We start from the raw sequence: 14,951 nt of genomic DNA on the forward strand, positions 1-14,951 counted from the left end.
AGAGATTAAAATGTAAAAGGAAGCTCAACTGTTCAAAGGATTCCCTTCCAATTTAATCAGAAACCTTGGAAAACAAAAGGTCACTACTTCACAAGAATTTAGCAGAGCCCATTCAAGTGAACAGCCAAACAGATCTCCATAATACCCCCTCAACTTTATCAAAAAGTGCCTGACCACTCAACCCACTACAACCCAACCAACAGAAGCGATGAAAAGGATAACACTGCCATACATCAGAAACATCTCAGAAACTACCAACAGACTGTTACAACCACACAGCATCACCGTAGCACATAAACCAACCAAAACACTTCAGAACATCTTAAGCAACCCTAAAGTCCCAGTAGCCCAAGAAGAAAAAATAGGAGTTACAGTATCTACAACATACAGTGTAAGGACTGTAGCAGCCACTATGTAGGACAGACGGACAGAAGACTAGCAGAGCGCATCCACGAACACCAACTAGCAGTCAGAAGACATGATGAAAACTCCTTAATCTCACAACACATAGACAGACTCAACCATACTTTCAACTGGGAAACCGTGAGCATCCTAAACCAAGCCAAGTCCAAAAACGCCAGAGAATTCCTGGAAGCCTGGCACTCAGACAAAGCTGCCATCAACATACACAAAGAGATAAACAACATTTACACCCCATTCAAAAGAGACAATAGAAAAGCCAAAAGACCAGGACACCTCCTCACCAGCAATCAACACCCAGATATGTAAAGATTAACACCAGAGGAACAATCAAGCAGCACAACATACCCTAATCAAGGAACTATTAACTCAGGCAATCAACCAAGCAGCAAACAACAGCCCAATCAAAGAACTCCCAAGGAGAGAACAACACCCCCACCAACACAAGCAGGGCAAGCCACAGTATATAAACTGAGAGCAAGGCCCTCTCCTGTTCACGCTGAAGATGTTGCCTAGTCTGGCAATGAAACGTCTGCAGGAAAACAACAAGGCTCAGAGAGCACCAAGGACTCCACAGATCTCTAACAAAAGATTCCTTCCAAGGTGGACAGCCCAGGCTAGTAGACAAAGCCACAGCCCTGCAGGGAACACAGACCATCTGAACAGGAGACACCAACAGCAGGGGCCTGACCACAGAGCGCCTTCTTTCTGAAATCCGGTAAACTGCACTTCACTTTTCTCCAGTTCCTAGAGGGTGGGAACACCTTTGCATAAGAACAGCCAAGAGCTTATGAGGGAAATACATGTGTGGCCACAGCTGATTTTTTTTTTTTTTCCTGTATTTCATGGTCTCGGACAATAAAGCTATTACCTCTGCTCCAGCAATTGCCTGCCTCTCTTCATTCCCGGCTCGGGACAAACCCTTGGTAAGATTTCCTTCCAACAACACTTAAGTGTTGGCAGATGAAAAAGGGTTAACCATACGTGGCAGCTAAAGCCTCTTTGACTGAAATTGTAACAGCTGTTGTATGTAGCACATACATGTTTGAAGGAGGCAGTTTGCTCAACACCATGTAGTTCGCATGTAGTCTATTACATGTGGTCTATTGTGGAGTCCTTGGTGCTCTCTGAGCCTTGTGGTTTCCTTGCAGACGTTTCATGGCCAGACTAGGCAACATCTTCGGTGCCAATGTTGTCTACTGTTCGGTACAACGTGGTCTATTGTATGTAGGTCTAACCTGCATTATTATTAAAACTTTAAAAATGTAGTGTATTAATATGCTATGCAACTAGCCATGTTTAGAATGCTTTTATAAAGATAAACAGGCATGTACTTTTAATTTAACTTTAAAATGCTCAGCAACTTCAGCAGAGCTACATGAGGCCAGCTGCGGTGGCATTTCATTTCTCAACAGCACTTTTTGCCATGATGTGGATGACAGAGTCTGGCATCAGCTGCAACTGAACAAGGCCTTCAGATATTATTTCCCACATACCAGCTGAAAACCTGAACCATAAATATGCAGTTGCTTAGCAACCACAAGATTTGCAATAAGCTATTTTTTCAACCAGAACTTAACCATTTCAAACTGTTTCCTTCTTGCGTCATTCTATGACACATTTGCATTAATTTTAAAGTTTTTATACAAGATTCTAGTGATACCACAAAGTGTACCTGAATGAATTACCCTAGATGTGCTACAAGGGTAAAGCAAGTAGACTGTTTAAGTTACATACTTGTGTTTCCTTACCTTAAGACAAGAGTGAGCAACCTGTGGCCCAAATGCAGCCCCCTTGCTTAATTTTGGCAGCAAAATGATTAAATTGAAACCATTATGTTTTTTCCACCTTTTTGCCTTCAAATTTAAAGACAGGAAAGGGATCAAGAAGCCTCATGGAGACCTTCCATTTCTATTCCACCCCTTAACTCCCCATCCGTGCCAACAACCCAAAATTTCCATGTTTTTTTTTTAATTTTTTGACGGTGGGGGGCTGATTTCAATCTGTTTTGGAAGAGGAGCTTAAGGGAATGGGATCAAAAGACCTCAGGAAGGCAAACTGTTCTCACTGCTTTCCTTAACACCTGTGTCCAACCACCCCCAAGGAAATGATCTTAAAAGAATTAAAAGTACTCTGAGAAAGAGTAGCAACAGGCCATTTAGAGGGGAATTTAATCCCATGCCTATTCCACCCTTAACCCACCAACAAATCTTACTGATCCTTTCCAATGACATCACCACCTCAGCAAACCATCTCTGAGGTCCTCAGGAAGGCTGGGGGACTGAATTGTGACCCTCTAAAAATCACCCACCCCTACCTTAAGATGTCAAATGATCTTGCAAACTACAGATTTAAGGATGACAACTTTTAACAAAGGGGTCACCTCCAGGACTCTGGTGCTAGAACACTGACTTTGAATTTGAGAGATCAAAGTTACTAAGTTTATAGAATCTTTTAATAGTTTCCCCATGTATAAGTAGGTCATTAGGTTGGAGGAAAGCTACATTGAATGATAAATACACTTTGGACATCACCTGGGACAAGTCAGTTTGGAGAATTGTGGAGTCCTTGGTGCTCTCTGAGCCTTGTGGTTTTCTTGCAGACATTTCATTGCCAGACTAGGCAACATCTTCAGTGCGAAAAGGGAGTGGGGTTTATCTGGTGTTGATTGTTTGTCTGGTCCAGAACACCTCCTCGCCAGCAATCAACATCCAGATATGCAAAGATTAACACCAGGATCAACACCAGAGGAACAATCAAACAGTACACAAGTAGGACAAGCCACTGTATATAAACTGAGAGCAAGGCCCGCTCCCTCCTCTCACCAAAGATGTTGCCTAGTCTGGCAATGAAACGTCTGCAAGAAAACCACAAGGCTCAGAGAGCACCAAGGACTCCACAGTTCAACCTTGAGCTATACATATTCTCTTTGACTGGTAAGTTTGGAGAATGAAGGAGAGCAATTTGTCCTAAGGGCATAGATAATTACATGCTGCCAACTCTGCCATATTCTATATTGTGTGTTCATTTTTAAAAAGTTGTTGCTGCATTTAAAAACAAACAAACAGAAGGACTCCTGTGTTCCTGGACTTAATTAACAAACCAACTACTAGCACATTTGCAAACTAGAGAGCAGCTGCTGCAGTATGGCCTATCCCAATTAAATTCTGACAACCCACTGACTGCAGTATGTATTTCAGAAGAATGTGTGCAACCTGGAGTATATATAACACCTTCAGAGAAATTCAGCTTTCACAATCTGGTAGTTGTTTCCACATATCTATGGTTATTTACAAGGCCCTTATCGCCACTGGAAGAGCTGTGACCTTTTGTTCTTCTGTTAGGTATTTCTTGCCTAGCTAGGGGCAACTCACCAAACTGGAACAACAAGATTATCCAGCACACAGCCACAGCATCCTAAACAGTGTGCTAACAGCCAAAGCAGCACTAATGTCAGCATAGGAGGAGTGTTTCAAAGATCCTTTTTATAAACTTGATGCTATATTGGGAAATTTTAAAAGGATCAGGAAAATGGTGTTAATGGGGCTCTATTCCTTTATGCTGATGCTATAGCTTTCTAAAGATACTACAGGATATGAAAGCCACCTGCTCCCTCTTCTAAAATAAACAGATGTCTGCCAAGAAACCACATGGGAGCTGAAACCCATATAAATATTGCTAAATGCCACTCACAGGGGAATAGTGTCAATTATTTTCATTTGACAGTATGGGTACTCCAAGAGAATTAATGTATCAATGTACCTCTTAGGCACAAAAAGCTAGATCCAGTAATATACATACCAGCTTAAAGTTACCAAGAATTTCCCATGATAAATGAATAGCAGACATAGTATAAAACACCCAAGGATATAGTTGTGTCATTTCTAAACAGTATAATATCCTATGAACCACAGTAATCATATTAGAAATGCACAGATATTAGAGGCATACCATCAATATTAGAAAATAACTCTGTACCTAAGATCAATAAGGGCTCGCAATCTAAAATATCAGGCTAATTTTTAAAAAACGTATAGCTTCCTCCTTGTTAGCTTTTCTTCCTTCACGGTTTGTTCAGTTACGCTTCTATTTTATAGCTTGACCACCCTACTAAATGCAGAAACTAACTCTTTTGTGTTTTGAAGCACACCAATTACTTCTATGTCTTGCCTAATGTAGATCCTTCCACCTAATTATCTAACTTGTGCCTCCAATGTGAATATAGCACCATCCATGATTCAGCAAGATAAAGATCCCATCTTTATTACAACTACTACTTAGAGAAGCCAATCTTAAATAATCCTAGACATCTTTTTCCCCTCAACTTATCTTCCTCACAATGCAACTTATCAGCTGCTCCACTGTGGTGTCACTGTTCCCTTTTGCATTCAGTGTTGATTACAAATAACTTTTCTACTTTTAAGACAAGGTTTTTATATCTTGCCCAAGAGCATATAATTATCTGTCATTTATGTGTAGCCTGCTGGTTAGTATATTGTTGGCAATAGCTTAAAACTACTAGAAAATCTTGACTGTAGCTCCTAGTAACAAAATGCATATTCATTATAGCAGCTCATACCTTGAATGCAATTCAAAATTGCATGCAATTTTGATTGCAATGTGGATAAGAACATTAAAAGCTAAATGGGACTTTCTCTCATACATCATCATCACCCTGAGGAGCCTTGTGCAGATAACTAAGCTATACCATAAATGCCCATTCCAAAACTGCATAATGGCTTACAAAGAGATTTTGTCAGAAAGTATTTTTAAATAATTTTGGTGAAGCAGACCCACTTAAGACATCAAGACATAGAACTTTATGTATGGCATTTCCTGTAAGACACTGACAACAAAATTACAGAGGTTCATATAAAAGTATACTGAGATTGAATACTTCACACATTTTTCCTTGTAAGATGTGAATGAACATTGCCTCCCCCCATTCTTTGGGTAAATCATCCAAAAAGCTTGGGAGTACTGTATTAACAAATGAATCTGAAAGAAGCCATTCACATTCAATTCTACTCCTTACAACAAAAAGGGACATTTTTACAAAACATGAGAACTGATTACAGAAACACAAATAGTACTCTGAACTAGATAATCTAATTTCAAGCAATGTCAAGCAAAACTGTATGTGTAACAAAATAAAACATAATAAATGAACAGGTTCAAAATTCATTCTTGGGACTGAAGGAAGAAAATATTAGCAGAGCAAGTTAAATTCTTGAACTGAGTCCAACACTGATGTCACTCACATTTCCCATCACATGAAGAAACACAGTATGTTTTGGAAAAGTAAGAAATTCCATCAGGAAACTCATTACTTACTCTGCTACTGTGGCCCAGACATGTCTAAATGCCATGACACTTATTCCCACGGTCTTGTGGGATTCAGGAAGTTAAGAATATAACAAACACATCCTTTGTAATCATTCAGGGTATACACATACTCCAGTATTTATTAAAGCAAGAGCATAACAACATATCTGCCTGTTGTAGTGAAATCACAATTTGCATTAAGAAGGGCCATTATGTTAAGAAAGCTTGAAAATGAGTTGCTTTATTAAGTCATAAAGGATCTGCTTACTATATATTTGGAAGTTCTGAAACTTCTGATTTGAATTCCCCAAAATCTCAGTTGTTTTCTTATGCAGCATTTCTCCTTTTCACACCTGACATGATGGTGAATATTTTCTAGCACTAGGCAATCAAGCATGTTAATCCTGATGGGTATGCCACACCAATAACTTTTAAAAACGTTTTGCCCACAGTTGCGGGTGAAGACATCTTCGTAACACAGCCAATAGCCCATAAACTCATAATCCATAAATACAGCTAATTGCCTCTCCCATTATTCCCCATGATCTCTTCATCCATTAATCGAAGAATAGAAATGTTATTAAGTTTCCTAATTAATTTAGTTTTCTACATTCAATTACTGTAAGATAATATTTCTTTATTGTACTGCTGCTTAGAGATCTTCAAATTATGAGTTAATGGGTATTAATCAGTAACATGACATTTTAGCAAATTAGAAGAAAGAAAAGTGCCCTGAAAGATGGCAAAATAAATAAGTACTAAAAGGCACACATGAACAAACTTAATGTGATTTGATTCCTAGGTCAATTTCATGATCTGAGTAATAATGCTCTCTTCTTTCAGTTCCATAATTATTTTCGCTGATCTAAAAAGGTAACTAGATCAGCCCTGATTAGTACTTGGATGGGGAACCATCCAGAAAGTCTTAGACTAGGAAGTGGGAAAAAAAGAAGAAAGCAAAGGGAAAATATTTCTACCTTACTGCTAGGAAAGCTGCATTAATGTGTCCATGCACTGTAAATCATCATGAATTGAGCACAACTTGAAGGTGATATTACTTACATAATACAGGTAGTCCTTGCTTACCAACGGTAATTGGGACAGGGAACTTCATCACTTAGCAACACGGTTGTAAGGCGCAATGTCAGATGACCATGCCAACTTACAACAGCAGTTCTGGCAGCCCCAGCTGTCCTTGTGAAGTGAACCTTGTGCGATTGCAGCATCCCACAGTCACATGATCACCATTTATGACCTCCTGCCAGCTTCCCCATTGACTTTGATTGTCAGAAGCTAGCAGTGATCCCAAATGGGGATCAAGTGACCGTGGGATGCTGCGATGTCGTAATTGCCAGCTGATCGCAAAGTGTCTGGATCATGATCATGTGACTGCGGGGACACTGACAGCCGCAACTATGAGGACCCGTTGTAAGTACCCCTCGTTCAGCACCATCATAACTTCAAATGGTTGCTGAACGAGAGACATTAAACAAGGACTACCTGTAATGAATAGGTATCAATGGGTGGACCAAGAAGATATTGTAGACAAAGAGCATCCAGGTTTTTGTCTGCCTCCTCTTTCATCTATTATAGTAGATAGATAAAAGATAATGTTCTAACAATAGGCAAAACATTGCAACATTGCAAAGTTACTTATACTTTGTAGAAAAACTGCATGAGGGCACTACGTTCTTAAATGTCACAGGAGAGACATTTAAGACCTGAGGCTATGTTCTGGAGTTGAATAATGACAATATAATTGCCAGGAAGCATAGATGAATATTTCTTCTCACTAAACGTCTGGTTACTATGGCCTCCCTTTAGTATCGTATGCATGAATAAATTAATTTATATCCTGCCTGTTTCTCCATTCGGTATTCAGGGCAGCTAACAATTAACAAACACTTCAAATCTCATAAAAAGAATAAAAACAATGATTAAACCAATTTACTGCTCTCGGCTGTATACATGTTTTAATTGGAAGCCCTTCAGAATACTAAATATCAGCACTAAACCCAGGAGGAATAAAACCATCTAAGTCCCTTTGCTTGTCTGCATACTTAAAACACCTTTTTGGCACAGTTAATGAAAATGCACAGATTACACCCACACATACTTTCAAAAATAAACTAGTTAAAAGTTAAATTACAGTTTAAGCCTTGAGCATGATGCCACAATGCAGTTCATTTGGGCAATTAATACCTATTTAGACCTCCTTTTCATGGCCATACATGTGATGGAGTACATAAACCCAAGGAACAGGACAGACAAAGCACAATATTGTGACATGTTTTCAGGTTCAATAAACAGTATTAAGAACTGTCCTTTCAAGGAGTAAGGCACCTGTGAATCATTAAAGTTATATTCAGTGGGAGATTTAATGCTTTGTTAGTCAGAAGGAGAATCCTTACTAACAAAACGATGCTGGGTATCTACAGAATAGGGGTTAGGCAGCCATTATCTCTATTTTTCCCCTCTCAATTTATCCTCTGAAGTTAGGATAAACCAGAACACTGACAAGTGTTTATATTTGGTGGTATTCCAAAGTAGTTCCTTGCCTTAGCAAAACTGAAATCATTCTGAAAAGTTAAATACACTTATTATGTCAGTTTCCTGCTAATCTGGCAGGACTAAACTAGAGCCCGGATAGGCAGACTTCAGAATCTTCTTCTTATAAAGAGTGAAAAGATCTACTAGCTACAGACCAATGCAAATGTAATATGCTTACAATTACTGAATGAGCCCAGACCTTTATCTGACTATAGTTTATTTTGAGCAGAACACCTTCTTTCCAAACAGCAATCCAAGCATCATTACCCAATCTGTTTTATTTATTTATTTTATAAATTTATTCACTGCCCATCTCTCCCCTGCGAGGGGACTTTGGGTGGCTTACAATGAAACAAGATTAAAATATAAAACCATTATGATTACAAAATACAATAAAAATATAAATATAATAAAATCTACAGGGTGAAGAGATCTTAATCAGTCCTTCAGTGTGGTAGGTCCCTCCGAATCACTTCATGGCGCTGGCCATCCCCAGGTGTAATTATTTGCCCTGCCATTCCAAGCCTGCCTACAAAACCAGGTCTTTAATCTTTTGTGGAAGTCCAGGAGCGAGGGGGCTTGTCTCACCTCTGGGGGAAGGATGTTCCAAGGGCGGGAGCTACAGCAGAGAAGGCACGCTTCCGAGTTCCCGCTAGATGGAATTCTTTTATAGATGGGGCCCGTAACATGCCCTCCCTGCATGACCGGATGGGGCGGGTCAATGTAACAGGGATGAAATGGTCCCTCAGATATCCTGGTCCCGTGCCATGTAGGGCTTTAAAGGTGATAACTAACACCTTGCATTGGACCCGGAAGCAAACTGGGACCCAGTGGAGCTCACGAAACAAAGGTGTTATGTGTGCAAATCTTGGAGCACCCAAGATTGTCCGCGCGGCCGCATTCTGGACCAGCTGTAGCTTCTGGATATTCTTCAAGGGTAGCCCCATGTAGAGCGCATTACAGTAATCTATATGGAAGATGACCAGGGCATGAGTGACTGTTTGGAAGGCCTCTCGGTCCAGGAAAGGGCATAACTGGGGCATAACACGAAGTTGCGCAAAGGCCCTCCTGACCATGACTGCCACCTGATCTTTGAGCAGGAGTCGTGAGTCCAAGAGGACCCCCAAGTTAAGCACCGGATCTGTCTGGGGCAGTGTAACCCCATCCAGCACTAAAGATAGATAGATAGATAGATAGATAGATAGATAGATAGATAGATAGATAGATAGATAGATAGATAGATAATTCAAGAAGCATTATTTTGCCTTGGGAACAGTCCTGTTAATGTTATTTCTGCTATTAAACAAATTTGAGTCAGATTACCAAGAATTTTTGTTATACATACATCTTCTACCAGTACATCTAAATCAACCTTAACCTGGTGGGGCTTTCGTTGGCAATTGTATCCTATTATTTTTCCCTCATGTCTCCAATGGCTTTCATGACAAACAGAAAGTTGCTCTGAAATCCAAAATAAAAAGAATTCTGTAGATTTGAAAGCAAGCAGATTTCTACATAACTTCTAGTTCCATTCAAAACAAAAATCCTGGGATTTGATACATGGCAAAGCTATAATTAATCTTAGGAAATTCTGCCATGTGATACTTTGTTTTTTGTGGTGAGGGTGCCATGGCTGAGTGAAAGTTAGGGATGGGCCATAGAAGACTGATAATGAAGAACGTTGATGGTGACTGCAGAGTACATCCTGACTGCAAGGGCTGGAGTGCGTCTGGATGTACTCTGAGCCATGGGCTGCTGTTGCGGGGTTCATGGTAGCTGTGCAAGAAAATAACACTGGAAGTCTCCAAAGTAGTCTCCTGGGTGGACTGCAGGGGACCAGGAGCCAGTTGGAGAGCCAGAAATGGAGTGGCAGCAGAAACAGTGCCAATGATCAGCTGTTTGGTGATGCTTGGCATCAGGATAGAGGCGCCACTGATCAGCTATTGGAGACTTGGTGATATGGCTGAGCTAGGGGTAACTCTCAGTGTAGTGTCAGCAGCGGCAGTGTGTTCACCTGAAATCAATCTCCTGGCAGCAGCGTTCTCTGAATTTGGTTGCAGAAGAGAAGAAACTTTCCAACTGTGGTCTGAGCCAATTTTGACACATGGTGTTGATAGACTGGCAGTGACTAAGATGGAAGCATCTGCTCTCCTTCGAAATGAGAGATGGGGGGCAGTGGTGACCTTAAGAATATTGCTATGCCTTCATCCATCCTGTGAACCAGGAGTGTGGTATGGGTATGTATTGTGTGTGGGGGGGTGGGGTAGGGAATAGCTGGATGACTGGGATCAGGGATCTGGAGAACTAGACCAGCCAATTGGTCAGGTGGCTGTGTCATCTGAGTGTTAGATGGGACACTCTGACCTGGGAAGGGATGTGGAGAGGGGGGTCTGCCAGGAGCAAAGGAGCCGATAATAACATCACGGTAGTGATGGGCAGTGGGAGATATGATGGGAGACAGAGCAGGAAGCTCTTGGGAAGGCAGCCTTGGGATCTAAACTGATTCTGTGTTCTAGATGCCTGAGCTCTGCCCCAATACCCTATCACTGGCCCCTCAGTGGCCCAGATTTCTGGGTGGGTGGCTATGGGGGAGGGTGTCCCTTTCGGAAACCTGTCCACTGGGTTTCAAGCCCCAACCCCAGTGCTGGAGCAGAAGAATGGTCTTAGTTACCTGGGAGACTCTGGTGGTTTTCAGAGACACTGCTCTGCAGATGACAGAAGGGAAATCCTGTTTGTGAAAACTGCAAAGGCTCTTGGGATCAGATGGGATTGCTGCTGCTATGCCAGCTTCCCTGCAACATAGTGGCTTTCCCGGCTGTTTGATTCTGTGGCTGGGTTGATGGTGGAGTTCCTAAGACTTACCATACAGAGGGACTTCAACCTGCCTTCCCTGGGTGCAGTGTCACTGGCTTGAGAATTTATAGCCACAATGAAACTGACCCAATTTGTTGAGGACTTAACACAAGATCTAGGGGCTGCCACCCTGCTGCCTTGTGCAAGATGCCACATATCTGGTTTTTCCCTTAGGCATTGGCCAGGGCATTAGATAAGCCCACTTTAAGGGGTTAATAGGAAGAGATGTGAGCGGCCTCATACACAATATGTTTTTAGTTTTTTCCTGATATTTTTGTTTGTTGCTTTTAACCTGATGTTAGCAATTCAGAATTGTGTGTGCTAAGTTGAACAGCCATATAAATTGAATCAACCAATCAATCATTTTTAGGATCACACAGCTGTTTATGATCTACAGGCATTTGAGTTTAAGCACTTTAAATTGATGGAATTCAACTTCTTATTCCACCCCAGATCATGCCATCAATGAAATGGCAAGTGAAGGAATACCACATTAAATAACAGTCTCAAGAGTTTCAGTTATAATAATGTTTCAATATAAAAAAAGAAGTACGATTAAACAGCTATAGCATAAGGAAACAATAGTTATGAGCTATATAATTTCAGTCTATAGCAATCAAGTGAAGACTTGCTTCTTAAGAAAGGAAGAAAACTTTTGTTTAATCACTACTTGTTTAAGCAACCACTGACAAGAAAGTATTGCCTCTATTTTCAGCAGCAAATAAATAATCAAGACCAATCCTGCTCTACTGCTTTCTATTATGGACATATTTCACAATGCTAGAAATCAAAATCAGTATTGCCAATCTAGTAACTCATCATAATTAAATGCATTCTTTGTCTTTTCTGAAGTCCCATTTCACTGAATACATTTGTTTTATTAAGAAAAAACAGTGCAGAGAAATTTCATCCTTTACCCCTTTCATAAAAAATGATTTCCTACTTCATGCTTGCTTATAGCTTATCCCTGGCCAGCTCCGACTATAAATCCTCAAGGTATGGATGCTTTGAAGTTTAACATCCAAAACAGTGTTAATACATATTTAGGACTGACCTCAAGGAGCCCAGAACTTAATATTTAGGAGCCCTAGATATATTTGATAGAATTATTTATTTATTTATCAATTTATGCTGGACACTTCAAATAAAAAAATAAACATTTCCCCAAATATATCAGCTAATCAGAGCTCTATGTTTTATATTGCCAGACTAAACAAATCCATTGCATTATTTGCATAAGAAAATGCATAAACAGGTTTGAAAGACCTATTTGGCCATTAGTGTTTAACATCTGGCATATATGAACTACTAATGAAGACATTCTTACAAAGTTTTAAAGCCATCTGCAAACTGCTTTCTTTGTCCATTTCAACATTCAGGAAAGTGCTGAAAACATTCATATGGTATATAGTGCCTTTTTCTGAACCCTATTCAGAAGTCATAGGTACAGTGGAGATGTAACAAAAATCAGTGATCAGAGCAATCACTGAAGGAGATATATTTGAGATAATAGAAAGGTTTTTGAACAGTTGCTATGATGAAGAACCACATGACACAGCCAATTTGCATGCAGAAATAAAACGTACTAGAATGGGACTTTACAAGAGAGACTCATTTATATAGAATCATAGAATATAGGAGCTGGATGGAACTTTATAGGTCATCTATCTTAATCCCTTATTAAGTACAGGAATCCACTAAACCACCCCAGCACAGAGCTCCACTTTAAAGTGGAGGTTTTAAAGGCTCCGCTGCAAGGAAAAGCAGCTTTTATTGTCAGGATAAAGGTTATGCTCATTCTGAATCTCCTTTCTTTCACTTTACCTCATGTGTCCTTGTCCTGCTCTTGGTTTCAACAGAGAACACACACCTCCTCCACATGACAGTATTTTCGATGTTTGTGGTTTGTTATCTTATAGCTCCTTAGATTTCTTTTTTGCAAGCTACACATGCCCAGCTCTTTTAACTAATCCATATAAGGGCCTGGCTTTCAGAATATCAACCTTGTAGTTCTCTGAACGTGCTCCATCTTTTTCATGTTCCTTTCATGTTGCACCCAGAACTGAACATGGTACTTTAAGTATGGTCTAACCAGTGTAGACTACAACAAAACTACCACCTCCTGTAATCTGAATGGAATGCCTCTTTGTCTACTGCATCACAATGCTAGTTCACGTTCAGCTAAAAGACCACAAGTACTCCTAGAAACTTCTCACATGCAATGCTCCCTAAGCACCTGGGCAAGACTGGAGCTTTTCCTAGCCAGATGAACGACTTTACATCTGTCACAGAAACATCATTTCACTGCATTTAAAATGACCCTACACTGAGTATTTCAATGAGGATCTCCTGGAGGGCAAGTTTGGTACCAGCTGTGCAGCTGAGATAAATTAAAGTTCTGCTGCTATATGCCATGGCCATAGTGGGACCATAGTCACAACCATCCCCGCTTTCCAGCCCTCAAACACATCCTCCTCACAACAGAATTTCATCAATATGTTCACTGGTTCAATTTTGTCTCTCAGCACTCAATTTTCTTGAGAAATGGTGCCAGAAGCCCCTTTAACCTTTTTGTTAAATCTTGTGAATTTCTACTATATTCATTTACATGATCAGCTTCCTATGGACAAAAAGCAAATGACAATATTTAATTGTTCTTGAACTCATACTTTTTCTTACTTAACCAAGTCCCAGTTTCTGTATTTTTCAGCCCAATTCACAAGCATCAATATATTAGTAAAGGTAAAGGTTTCCCTTGACGTAAAGTCCAGTCGAATCCGACTCTAGGGGGCGGTGCTCATCTCCGTTTCTAAGCCTTGGAGCCGGCGTTGTCATAGACACTTCCGGGTCATGTGGCCAGATTAATAATACAGTCAGTCTTGAGTGAAGATCCAAATTAATCTGCATATCTTAATAACTTCCTTAAGTCTTCTTTCTGTTCCTAAATTTTAGTTTTGAAAGCTCTGCACCCAATGACACAATAAAGGTCCTTAAGTTATCATTTTATCAGTATTTCTTACCACAAAGTAACTGTTTTACACAGCACATTGTGCCTATTTGCTACTGCCGACGCCTCCGGACATGCTGTTCCTCCTACGATGATTCTGCCAATAATATTGCTAGTTTAGGAGCAAAACATTTTTAAAAGATGCAGGAATGTTTTTTTTCTCTTCCACAGGAGGAGGGAGTATCTTAAATTATACCAGGAAAAGTGTAAGCAACATTGCAATCTCAGAACCAGATGCTCCAGAATAGCTAATTGAGATATCACATAATCATTGTATACCAATTTTCAGAATCCAAAACTATGATATGCAGAAAATAATAATAGCTTTGGATTCTAAAAAGCAAATTTACAGCAACATAATGAAAAAAGGAAAAATTATAATAAAAAGAAAATAATTACTTCCCTAATTAATTAGAGAAAAATACGATTTTACAGCTGCCTGTCTGCTTCTGTTTTTATAATCAGCATAGGTCTAAAGCCAAGCAGTCAAGCTAATATAATTCTGGTATTATGCCAAACCAAGTAAAATTTCTTACACGTGCTTTTGTATAATAACAGAACTCAATCAATGAACTGCCTCCATAGCCATGCATATTATTCCTATTGTTTTCTGACTTTTGTTTCAAGTTACCTACTGATGTCAAAGAACAGAAATGAACATGCCACCTTGAACATATGTAACTGGAACTGGCTATAAACACCAACTTCTTTAGAGCAACTATGTCCAAAACCAGCTAGATTTCTTAATCTTTTCTTAATTATCCAACCAAGCAATAAACAGAGCCAATACAATTCA

At 39.9% G+C, this 14,951-nt stretch overlaps 1 protein-coding gene across 3 annotated transcripts in view; it reads right to left on the reverse strand.

Annotated features, from left to right (window-relative positions):
- Positions 1 to 14,951, reverse strand: part of SEC14L1 (SEC14 like lipid binding 1) — an 84,415-nt gene that overhangs the window by 21,467 nt on the left and 47,997 nt on the right. The window lies entirely within an intron of this gene.

This window comes from Candoia aspera, chromosome 2 (genome assembly GCF_035149785.1).
Source record: "Candoia aspera isolate rCanAsp1 chromosome 2, rCanAsp1.hap2, whole genome shotgun sequence".
Lineage (NCBI taxonomy): Eukaryota > Metazoa > Chordata > Lepidosauria > Squamata > Boidae > Candoia > Candoia aspera.